Genomic DNA, 13,250 nt, shown 5'->3' on the forward strand with positions numbered 1-13,250 from the left:
CAGAAAATTTTCAAAAATGATGTGTCGTGAAATTTTGAGTAAATTAGAATTTCTCGGTGAATTTTATGAAGATACCTTCTCTGTCTGGGTGACATATACACTAGTGGTTCAAAAAATGATAGTTCTAGAATACAGTTCTGATTCAGATGATGTGAATACTAGACCCACAAAAAGACAAAAAGCCTCAGTGATTGACTCTGATATGGAAAGTGAATATGAAACTCGCGGTGTGGGAGAACACCCCTTTGCTTCTCCAGAAGGGTGGACTGAGGATAACGTTGCACAAAAATCAGAAGACTGTGCAGGCGTGGCAGGGGTAACCACTGAAGGCAATAATCCGGAAAGGGCCAGTGAAAAAACAGAGCTAATTTTTGGCCAGCCGAAAGAAAAATCACAGGCCACGAGTGTTAGTTTCTGCAAAACACCCTGATCAGTAGTGAGTTAAGCAGGTGGGGAACCTAGGAAGGCCTCACTAAACAACCTTAGAGTAAACACCTCAAGGCAACAAGAGAAAGCCAAGCACAGATCCAAAGGCAGGCTGTCCCAGGAAGGAAGGAGAGGTGGAAGTGCAAGGGCCCTGAGGTGGGGGCAGCCAACAAACACGAAGGCCGACGGGACTCGAGTCCGGGAGGGAGAGAGGTGGGGAGGGCCTCCAAGAGGCCAGGAGAGGCTGGCACATGTGGGGCTGTTTGGACTGGCTGTGAGGTTCAGATACCACTTCGTGTGAGGAAGGACACATTTTAAGTGAATTTTAAGTTGTTTTTTCCTTGTTTGTTTGGCTGAGCTGGGTCTTCACTGCAGCACACAGCATCTTAAGTTGTGGCGTGTGAACTCAGTTACAGCATGTGGGATCTAGTTCCCTGACCAGAGATGGAACCTGGACCCCCTGCACTGGGGATGTGGAGTTTCAGCCACTGGACTACCAGGGAAGTCCCTAAGTTGAGTTTTTTAAAATTCTCTCTTAAAATTTAAATATTCATAAATTTTTAAAAAATGGAAACCCAGGGAATTCCCCAGCGGTCTGGTGGCTGAGACTCTGCACTCTCACTGTAGAGAGCCCAGGTTCAATGCCTGGTCAGGGGAGTAAGAGCCCAAAAGCCATATGGTATGGCAAAATAATTAATAAATAAGGATTTCTTTTTTTAAAAAAGGAGAATGGAAACCCACATACCCAGAAGCATGATCCAGCAACTGCTCACGTTTCCATATTTGCTTTGTCTGTGTGTAAGCATATGTGCACACCTCTCATATACCTGTTCTTCCTGAAATGTTTGCAGTTAAGTTACAGGCAAGTTACACTTCACTCCTAAATATTTCAGCATGTGTCTTCTAAAAGCCAGGACAGTCACCTACTTGCCCACATTTCCACCATCTCAATTCATAAAACTAAAAATAATCCCCACTAAATTAACTAATACATCATCCTAGGCCTTTGCTGGTGGTCCAGGGGCTAAGACTCCACACTTTCGATGCAGGGAGCCCAAGGTTCAATCCCTGATCAGGGAACTACAGCCCGAATGCCACAGCTAAAAATCCCATGTGCTACAACTAAGACTCAGTGCAGTCAAGTAAATAAATAAATAATACATATTTTTAAAAAGCCAATATACAGTCCATAATCCGAGAAGCCAGATTGTCCAAAACATCATGGCCCATGTGGAGAATTTGGTTGCTACGTCTCAGGAGTCTCCTTAAAACTGCAAGGGCTCCTCTTCTTTTTCTGCTTCTTAAGAGAAAGGACCTGTGGGTCTCCTGGGAGTCCCACCTCCCGGCTGTGTCCACCCGTGCCCTCCTACTGCTATTTACCTGCTGCTTTATCCCGTGAACTTCTGCAAGCTGGTACGTACATCTGAAGGCCTGCTTAGGTTCGGACTGGGGAATATTTTGTATCTGCCACTGAGAAATGTCGCATGACAGCCCATCCGTGGGCACACTGGATTGCAATCTGTCCGTTGATCGACACTAAGTGACACCAGAGTGAACAAACGAGGTGGAGACTGCCGCTACCTTCCTGGATGTCATACTTTCACTTCTGTAATTAGCAAGTGCTCTTTGGCATCTTATAAGCAACACAAAAACCCCATAAGGACGCCTCATGCATATCTCGTTCCCTGACATCCTTCACCTAATGGTTTAGGCATCCTCTAATGGTCTTTGCCTACATCTATTATTTCTCTGGAATGCCAAAATGATGATTTTCTAACTCCCTTTGCCTTCTACATATATTAGTTGACATTCTCTCTCCCCACCACCTGCCACTTTTCATTTTGCTCCCACTACTGACTTGTGGATTGCCTTTTCTATTCGAATGTTTCAAATCACCACCAAAAAGTATGTTTTTGACACTGACCCATGGGCCTTGAGCACTTCTGTTCAGGTACCATATGATGTCCCAGGCTTATTTTGTACTTTCCCTATTCCAGACTGAATCAGTCATTTCAGAGTTGGCAGATTTTGAATAAGAAAAAGATAGAGACATTATCGGACTTTTTCAAGGATCCCTCCAGCTGCTGGATTGAGAATGGTGCTATGAGGAAGGTCAAATGAAGCAAGGAGACTAGTAACCAGGCTCCTCTCACTGGTGTCCAGGTGAGAAGCTCCTAACAGGGCCATAGGTGATACTTTGATGGGTGAGGCAATGGAGTATTCTTACAATTCTGATGAGGAATTTAAAAAAAAAAACAAAAACAGAATAAGTGACAAGGTTTGGGGTATGACCCCCAGGTTTGGAGTCTGAGCCACTGAAAGGATGGAGTTTCCAATTATAAATGTGGGAACAGAAAAAGAGGCATACAGATGGCCAACAGGCACACGAAAACCTGCTCAACACTACTAATTATTAGAGAGACACAAATCAAAACTACAGTAAGGTATCACCTCTCACTGGTCAGAATGGCCATCATTAAAAAAATCCATGAACAACAAATGTGGGAGAGGGTGTGGAAAAAAGGTAAACCCTCCTACACTGTCGGTGGGAATGTAAATTGGTAATAGCCACTGGAGAACTACGGGCTTCTCAGGTGATGCTACAGGTAAAGAACCTGCATGCCAATGCTGAAGATGTAAGAGACATGGGTTCGATCCCGGAGTTGGGAAGATGCCCTGGAGAAGGGAATGGCAACCCACTCCAGTATTCTTGCCTGGAGAATTCCACGGACAGAGGAGCCTGGCGGGCCATGGTGCATAGGGTCACAAAGAGTTGGAAACGACTGAAGTGACTTAGCACGCACAGACTATGGAGAATGGTGTGGAGGGCCCTTAAGAAACTAAAAACAGAGCTACCATACGATCCAGATGTGCCACTCCTGGGCATATATCCAGAGAAGAAAAAAATTCCAGTTTGAAAAGACACAGGCACCTCAATGTTTACAGAAACACAATTTACAACAGCCAAGACCCTGAAGCAGCCCAAATGCTCACCAACACGCGAGTGGATAAAGAAGACGTGGTACGTGTATACAGTGGAGTATTACTCAGCCATGAAAAAGAATGAGGTAGTGCCATCTGCAGCAACATGGATAGACCTAGAGACGATCATACGGAGTGAATTAAGTCACACAAAGACAGACAAATATGGTACCACTTATATGTGTGATTTAAAATACGATACAAATGAACTTGTTTACAAAACAGATTCACAGATTTAGAAAACAATCTTAGGGACACCAAAGGAGAAAGTGGGAAGATAAATTAGGAGTTTGGGATTGACATATACGTACTACTATATATAAAACAGATAACAAGGACCCGCTGTATAACATAGGGAACTATATGCAATATCTTATAATAAACTATAATGGAAAAAAAATACAAAATAGAATATGTATGTTTAAAAAAAACACAGGAACAGAGAGGAGCAAATTACTGTTATTGCTGTTTGTGGGGCATGGGGAAAAGACATGGAAGATGTTCAAAAATTCAGTTTTAGCCTCATGAACACAGTGACTAACACAGAGATCAAACGTCCAAGTGGGGAAGCAACGAGGCATCTGGACATGTGACAAGCACAGGGGTTGTCGGCACATGGATGATTCTAGAAAAGATCGCCAAAGGGCAGTCGAAGACAGAGGAGAAACTCCAGCATCTCAGAGACTAGGATGTAAACGAAACCAACAAGAGAAACTAAGAGTGAGCGACGTGTGCGACGCGACGAAAAGCAGCACAGCGCGGTGTCGTGAACGCTCCCGCAGGATGCGCGGTGTCGTGAACGCTCCCGCAGGATGCGCGGTGTCGTGAACGCTCCCGCAGGATGCGCGGTGTCGTGAACGCTCCCGCAGGATGCGCGGTGTCGTGAACGCTCCCGCAGGATGCGCGGTGTCGTGAACGCTCCCGCAGGATGCGCGGTGTCGTGAACGCTCCCGCAGGATGCGCGGTGTCGTGAACGCTCCCGCAGGATGCGCGGTGTCGTGAACGCTCCCGCAGGATGCGCGGTGTCGTGAACGCTCCCGCAGGATGCGCGGTGTCGTGAACGCTCCCGCAGGATGCGCGGTGTCGTGAACGCTCCCGCAGGATGCGCGGTGTCGTGAACGCTCCCGCAGGATGCGCGGTGTCGTGAACGCTCCCGCAGGATGCGCGGTGTCGTGAACGCTCCCGCAGGATGCGCGGTGTCGTGAACGCTCCCGCAGGATGCGCGGTGTCGTGAACGCTCCGGCGGCGGGAGGGGGTGGCAGTGGGGAGGGACAGTGTTTCAAGGAGGAAGGGACCCGCTGGATCCAGAACCACTGACTGGTCAGTGGGATGAGGCCTGGGAGCGACCACGAAGTCTACCAAGCTGGAGATCCCTGGTGAGCTCAAAGAGTGCTGTTTCAGTGGAAATTGTGGAGGAAAAGGGGCTTAGTAGGAAAGGTTTAAGAAAGACTGGAAACAAGGTTAAAGGGAGCATAAAAGTGAACCACAGTTGGAGAGAGTGTGGGATCAAGAGAAGGGTTTTAAGATGGAAAAAATTACAGCTGATTTGTACGCTGATGAGAACACGGCAGAATATGCCACTGCAAATCATGTCCCTCTGGCTTAAGGATTACTTTAAGCTAAAAGCAGTTAGGATCGATCAAGATATTCTATGCCTTCTTCCTTTCTTCCAGGAAGGGCAAGAGGACTCTTAATTCTAGACACCCTCGACTCTCACCAGCCTTAAAAGGCATAGAGGAATTTACACAGCAAACCTCAACAACTACCCCTACTTATCCATCAGTTTCCTCCATATACTTTGACCTCTTGACAACGTGGAGCCCTTAGAAGCGGTTCTTTTCCTTTGCCTGTCACTTCACAACAAAACATTATTTTGCTTAAGATGCTTTGAAAACTCCTCTGTGTATGCAAGGTGCAGGCTTTAAGACCCAAACTTGTGTTTTTCCCTTGTTAGTCTGTCTTTTGTCTGTCTGATGCACAGGGCTCCTGACAAATTTAGGAGGGGGAATAAAAAAGTTAAGCTTCTCCTCTCTTACTGGAATAATCCCATCGACTGACATTATAGGAGGGAAAATTTCTAGGTCTACAGCAGGAGAGAGAGGGCAACAGTGAGCACGTGAGTGCTGGGACCAGCCAAAACTAGGGAAGGCGGAGTGTCTGCAAGAGGCAGGTTGCGGGGGTGCAGTGGAGGAAGGAGACTGGTGTAAGTTCTCTGCTGGGGCTTTTATCTTCTAGGGAAACAGAAGGAAGGTCATCACCTAAGAGCAAAGATGGGAAAGAAAGTGCTGCAGGTTTGGGGGGTTTTATGGATTTTTGGAGGATCATTACTTCACAAGGCCATCATTAGTTTCTGCTGTACAACAAAGCGAATCAGCTACATGTGTACAGATGTCCCCTCCCTTCTGAACCTCCCTCCCACTGCCCCATTCCACCTCTCTAGGTAATCACAGGGCACCAAACTGAACTCTCTGTGCTATACAGCGGCTGCCCACTAGCTAGCTATCTTACACATGGTAGTACATGTGTCAATCCCAGTCTCCCCACTCACCCCACCCTCCCCTTCTACGCACCCACATGCCCACATATCCATTCTCGACATCTGCGTCTCTGTTCTTGCCTTGGAAATAGGTGCATCTGTATCACTTTTCTATACTCCAGTGCTGCAGGTTTGAGGACTGGACCAAGGCTAGGATTTTGCCAGACGAGTAGAGCCAAGGGAGAAAGGTAAAGAGATCTAAGGGAGGGTGAAAGGGCTTGACACAGAGAGAAGTCAGAAAATTTAAACAGGTTAATGAGGAAATGGCTGGAGGGAGTAACGGTAATTCAGGAGCTCAAACCATCAAGGGATGAAGGAATGACAGTGGAGATGTGGTATTAACATAATGATGGCATGAGATTCAAGAGTGGGTGCTTGAAGGGAAGAGGGAGCAAAATGACCCTGCAGTGGCAAAGAGAAACAAACAGGTCACTTTTCCATCTGCATGGAAGGAGGGAAAGAGATAGCCATGGCCACACGGGAGGGTTACCAGGGAGAACAAGGTTAAGAGATTGTTTAGAGAGCAGGCTGAGGGTGTAGGGGCTTAAGTTTGATGATGGACTACGAACCCCGAGAAGCACAACGCAAGGGTTCCAGGAGCTGGGGAACAGAGTGAGGGGGAGATATGCAGAGTCACAGGAGGTGCCAGGCCAGGATGGTCGAGTCCCAGAGTCATGTGATGGCAGTCACCTTCTGGGTTTATGGGTGTGACGGGATTAGAGTCGACAGTCTCAAGCAAGTGCTAGGACTTAAAGTCAAGATGAATTATTAATATACATAAAAGTTAAGTAATTATCTAAGAAGCACACTGTAAGAGCTGGTGGTTGCACAACATTATAAATACACTAAAAGCCACTGAATTGTTCTTTTTTAAAATGGTCAATTTGATGTTATGGTAACTCACTTAATAATGCTCATTATCATTAGTCACGAGGAAAGGGCAAATCAAAACCAGAGTGAGACGCCACTTCAAACCCACTGGGGTGGCTACAGTCACAAAAGCGGAAAAGAACAAGTTTTGGTGAGGATATAGGGAAATTAGAACCCTCATCCATTGCTTGTGAGACAGTAAAATCATAGTCATGGTAGAAAACAGTTTGGCAGCACCTCAAAAAGTTTAACAGAGAATTACCATGGGACCCAGAAACCCCACTTCCAGGCGCAGACCCCAAGTTACTGAAAAGTACAGGTACACGCATGTTCATAGCAGCACTACTCACAATAGCCAGAAGTAGAAACAACTCAAATGCACATCAGCAGATGAATGGGTACACAAAATTTGGCATATCCATACAATGGAATATTATTTGGCCAAGAAAAGGAATGAAGTGTTAAAACATGCTATAGTGTGGATTAACCTTAATAACATTATCTAAGTGAAAGAAGCCAGATGCAAAGGTCACATAAGGTCACATACTGTATGATTCCATTTACATGAAATATTCAGAATAGGTAAATCCATGGAACCAAGATTAGAGATTGCCAGGGGCTAGGAGGAGAGGGTAATGGAGACTGACTGCTTGATGGGTGTGGTATTTCTTCTTGGGGTGATGAGAAAGTTCTGGAACTAGACAGAGTTGGTGGTTGCACAACATTATAAATACACTAAAAGTCATTGAATAGTTCTTTTTAAAATGGTCAATTTAATGTTATGGTAATTCACTTAATAAAAAAAATACTTTAGAGAAAAAAGTTTAAGTATTAATTCACCCATCTCAAGATCAGAGTGTCAGTAATCCTGCACTAAAAACAAATGTTAAAAAAGGTATTTCATGTTTAAATTCATGAAGAACAAGGAATACCAAGATTTAGGAGCAAGGTGCCACTAGACTAAGGACTAGGCTCTCTCTACACCCAAAGCCTTCTAAAACCCGCAACTATAAAGCAAATTGTGCAAAGACTCTCCCAACACACCCGATCCACACCTGTGGCTCATCTACCCATTGTTTCTGGGTCCAAGGAATGTTGAATAACAGTGACACTTTCCAATTAGTTATTAGAACATAGCAGCTAATTTAAATTATACATGTTCCCCTCTGTGAGACAAGTGAGTGACCTACAATTGTCCCATAGCCTGGTGGTTCACTAAGGAGAATGTGATTCAAGTCAGTTGGTAGTATGGTCTTTTCTCTGTCACAGAGAAGGGCACGTTGTAGGGGTGTAATTAGTGTCTGTGGGAGGGAGAAAGGAAGATAGGGAAGGAGTCAAGATGAAACTCAGATCTGGGGACTTCCCTGCGTCCAGTGGTTGAGACTTCAAGCTTCCACTGTAGGGACATGGGATTCTTGGCCAGGGAACTAAGTTCCCACATGCCACACAGTGTAGCCAAAACATGCTATGCACGCTAAGTCACTTCAGTCATATCCAGCTCTTTGCAACCCTGTGGTCTGCAGCCTGCCAGGCTTCTGTTCCATGGGATTCTCCAGGTAAGAATACAGGAGTGGGTTGCCATTTCCTACTCCAAGCAAAAACATAGAAAGGGAAAAAACCTCAGGTCTGGTCAGGTAATTGCAGAAGAAATCATTTCAGTGAAGAATACCCAGACGTGCCTGCATCTGTCTTAATGCTGTTTCTTCGGCCCCTAAGTCCCACTTATAAGCCCACAGCAGAGGACGGAGCCCTAGACTCACAATCAAGAGATTCAACTCAGCTATGAATAGCTGTACGTGACTTCAAACATCACCGACCTCTCTGAGCTGGGCTTTCTCGTTGAACCAGACAGACTCCAACATGGCTCTCAGTTATAACAAGGATCCATTCTGGGATTTCTTCTGCAAGGCATGTTCTCTAAGAACCGCAAGAAGCTGGACCGTTCCTACTCAATGAAAGACAACCATCTCAGGCAAAAGTCCTGTCCTTCCCTCAATAAACTGTCTTCTGAGCTTCAGAGAACTACACTCAACTCCTAGCATGGCTTTGAGATACTAATAACTGAAATCTCTGGACAAAATACAGTTATGATTCCCAGTGACTCTGAAGGGCTCCATCCAAACTGCTCATCACTCTAGGTGCGGGCAGTGTGCTCTGTTGAAGGGTCTTAACCTGACTTCTGAATCACTCCCGCAATGCTCGTGAGTGCAAAAGCCCGATAAGAACCAGATGTGGATGCAGGCGAAGACCCGGGAGGTCATTTCTCTCTCCTTTTCAGTGAACAGTATCCTCATAAGCTTCCCCCACTTTCCCACTGGGTCACCAGCTTTTCTTCATCATTTCTAGGAGCGCCTTACGCAACTGAGGAATCGGCTTTTATCTAGGTTAGGAGTTGTATTCTTTCCCCAAATTGACTTTGCCTGTAATATATTTTAGGCCAAAAGAAAGTCGTTTTAGTTTTAAGAAGTCAAATTCTTGAATCTCTTTTTGGATTTGGCTTAAGATTTTTAAGTCATGTTAAAAGGCCTTCCCCATTCAGGGGCCAAAAGCAATTCTTGTGTGGTTTAAGTACTCTAGTTTCATTTTTTTTTTTTAAATACCTAAGTCTTGGCTCCACTTAAAATTCATCCTGTAAAGAAGATGTGGTGTGTACACCCACACACATAATAAAATACTACTCAGCCATAAAAAAATAATGAAATACTGCCATTTGCAGCAACAAGGATGGACCCAGAAATGAGCATATTAAGCGAAGTCAGTCAAAACGAGAAAGACAGTTACCATATGGCTCACTTATATTGGGTTTCCTAGGTGGTGCTGCTGCTGCTACTGCTGCTAAGTCGCTTCAGTTGTGTCCGACCCTGTGCGACCCCACAGACGGCAACCCACCAGGCTCCCCTGTCCCTGGGATTCTCCAGGCAAGAACACTGGAGTGGGTTGCCATTTCCTTCTCCAATGCATGAAAGTGAAAAGGGAACGTGAAGTCGCTCAGTCATGTCTGACTCTTAGCGACCCCATGGACTGCAGCCTACCAGGCTCCTCCGTCCCAAGAGTACTGGAGTGGGTTGCCATTGCCTTCTCCTAGGTGGTGCTTGACTAGACGGACCTTAGTCGGCAAAGTAATGTCTCTGCTTTTGAATATACTATCTAGGTTGGTCATAACTTTTCTTCCAAGGAGTAAGCATCTTCTAATTTCATGGCTGCAGTCACCATCTGCAGTGATTTTGGAGCCCCCAAAAAATAAAGTCTGACACTGTTTCTACTGTTTGCCCATCTATTTCCCATGAAGTGATGGGACCAGATGCCATGATCTTCGTTTTCTGAATGTTGAGCTTTAAGCCAACTTTTTCACTTTCCACTTTCACTTTCATCAAGAGGCTTTTTAGCTTCTCTTCACTTTCCGCCATAAGGGTGGTGTCATCTGCATATCTGAGGTTATTGATATTTCTCCTGGCAATCTTGATTTCAGCTTGTGTTTCTTCCAGTCCAGCGTTTCTCATGATGTACTCTGCATATAAGTTAAATAAGCAGGGTGACAATATACAGCCTTGATGTACTCCTTTTCCTGTTTGGAACCAGTCTGTTGTTCCATGTCCAGTTCTAACTGTTCCTGACCTGCATACAGATTTCTCAAGAAGCAGGTCAGGTGGTCTGGTATTCCCATCTCTTTCAGAATTTTCCACAGTTTATTGTGATCCACACAGTCAAAGGCTTTGGCATAGTCAATGAAGCAGAAATAGATGTTTTTCTGGAACTCTCTTGCTTTTTCCATGATCCAGCAGATGTTGGCAATTTGATCTCTGGTTCCTCTGCCTTTTCTAAATCCAGCTTGAACATCAGGGAGTTCACGGTTCACATATTGCTGAAGCCTGGCTTGGAGAATTTTGAGCATTACTTTACTAGCATGTGAGATGAGTGCAATTGTGCGGTAGTTTGAGCATGCTTTTGCATTGCCTTTCTTTGGAATTGAAATGAAAACTGACCTTTTCCAGTCCTGTGGCCACTGCTGAGTTTTCCAAATTTGCTGGCATATTGAGTGCAGCACTTTCACAGCATCATCCTTCAGGATTTGAAACAGCTCAATTGGAATTCCATCACCTCCACTAGCTTTGTTCATAGTGATGCTTTCTAAGGCCCACTTGATTTCACATTCCAAGATGTCTGGCTCTAGATTAGTGATCACATCATCATGATTATCTGGGTCATGAAGATCTTTTTTGTACAGTTCTTCCATGTATTCTTGCCACCTCTTCTTAATATCTTCTGCTTCTGTTAGGTCCACACCATTTCTGTCCTTTATCGAGCCCATCTTTGCATGAAATGTTCCCTTGGTATCTCTGATTTTCTTGAAGAGATCTCTAGTCTTTCCCATTCATTACTTTGCCGACTAAGGTCTGTCTAGTCAAGGCTATGGTTTTTCCTGTGGTCATGTATGGATGTGAGAGTTGGACTGTGAAGAAGGCTGAGCACTGAAGAATTGATGAGTTTGAACTATGGTATTGGAGAAGACTCTTAAGAGTCCCTTGGACTGCAAGGAGATCCAACCAGTCCATTCTGAAGGAGATCAACCCTGGGATTTCTTTGGAAGGAATGATGCTAAAGCTGAAGCTCCAATACTTTGGCCACCTCATGCAAAGAGTTGACTCATTGGAAAAGACTCTTGATGCTGGGAGAGATTGGGGGCAGGAGGAGAAGGGGACGACCAAGGATGAGATGGCTGGATGGCGTCACGGACTCGATGGACGTGAGTCTGAGTGAACTCCAGGAGATGGTGATGGACAGGGAGGCCTGGCGTGCTGCAATTCATGGGGTCGCAAAGAGTTGGACACGACTGAGCGGCTGAACTGAACTGAAGGTGGTGCTAGTGGTATTGAAAAAAAAAAAAAAAACTTGCCAGTGCAGGAGACTTAAGAGACTCGGGTTCAATCCTTGGATCAGGAAGATCCCCTGAAGGAGGGCAAGGCAACCCACTCCAGCGTTCTTTCTTGGAGAATCCCTTGGACAGAGGAGGCTGGCAGGCTACAGTCCATAGGGTCACAGAGAGTCGGACGCACCTGAGAGACTTAGCATGCGTCACTCATGTAGGAATCTGAAACACGACACAAATGAATTTACCTATGAAACAGAAACAGACGTACAGATACAGAGAACAGACCTGTGATTGCCAAGGGGGAAGTGGGTGGGGAAGGGATGGATTGGAAGTCTGATATTGGCAGATGTAAGCTATTATGTATAGGATGGATAAACAAGGTCTTACTGTGTAGCACAGGGAACTACCTACAATATCCTGGGATAAACCATAATAGAAAATGAAAAAGAATGCATATATGTATAACTAAGTCACTCAGCTATACAGCAGAAGTTAACACAACATTAATCAACTATACTTCAATAAAATACATTCTAAAGAGTAAAATAATAAAAGAAAGGAAAAATGCATCCTGGCATACCTCTCAGGTTACCACCAGTTACTTCAAACTGTAGTATCCCAGGTATGAACTTGGGCCAAACCAACAGCAGAAGCTTGTGAGACTGAAACAGATTCAGATCTGAGCCAGTTCACTTCCTTACTACCAGAGATCAGAGGCAAACTATTTAAACCTATCCAGTTCTCAATTTCCTCCTCCATCAAGTAGAGATGACTCTAGCTGTCTACCAGGTTTTTCCGAGATTAGATGAGACAACTGTGGAGAAGCACTCTGCACAATGCCCACCACACAATAGGTGGTCAAGACACGACTGGCCGCCTCCTTTTTAGTTCTTCATTTTCCTTAATCTGCTTGCCTTTTTAAAAAAGTAATTTACAGCTTATCAAAGGACATGGAAATATCACAGAGAATGCAACCTGTCAATTTTCTTTGCTTTTAACTGTGAAAAGAAGAGGGAGGATTTGATCATGGCTAAAATTAGGCCTCAGAGCTAGTTGCGGATTGATTTAACTACAGTAAGTGCAGTCTCTTTAACTGTGTATATAGTAGATTTGAAAGATAGTAATATATTAACATTGCAGGACTGTTGGAAGCCAAGGAGGTCGGCTCATCAATCCTATGGATCAAGAAGATGACAGATCAGAGCCAGACCACTCACTCCAAATGTATTCACGGACTGCATACCTTGCACAGTGCATTTGGAAATATTTGAGATCTGCATGCTGTCTATACACAGTTTTAGAATAATCTCCAAAACAAAGATGTAAAAATGGCAAGCAGAATACATACCCAACAATAGAATGATTCATTGAAATAAGTTATAAGGGAATTTTGGTATTTTTAAATAAATATATAAATATAGTTTATTTTAAAACACAAATGGAAAGATACGTATTAAGTGGAAGACTATACATTTTTCTGCCAACCACAAGCATAATAAATGTATGAACACTGTCTATGCAAAGATGAGAAAATGTTATAAAACCATTAAAGTGGGGTTATTTTCT

General features: G+C 44.5%; 1 protein-coding gene across 7 annotated transcripts in view; it reads right to left on the reverse strand.

Annotated features, from left to right (window-relative positions):
• The window catches only part of OSBPL10 (oxysterol binding protein like 10), a 322,317-nt gene that overhangs the window by 113,534 nt on the left and 195,533 nt on the right, over nucleotides 1–13,250 (reverse strand). The window lies entirely within an intron of this gene.

The sequence above is a fragment of the Ovis canadensis genome, chromosome 19 (assembly GCF_042477335.2).
Source record: "Ovis canadensis isolate MfBH-ARS-UI-01 breed Bighorn chromosome 19, ARS-UI_OviCan_v2, whole genome shotgun sequence".
In the NCBI taxonomy this organism is placed as follows: Eukaryota; Metazoa; Chordata; class Mammalia; order Artiodactyla; family Bovidae; genus Ovis; species Ovis canadensis.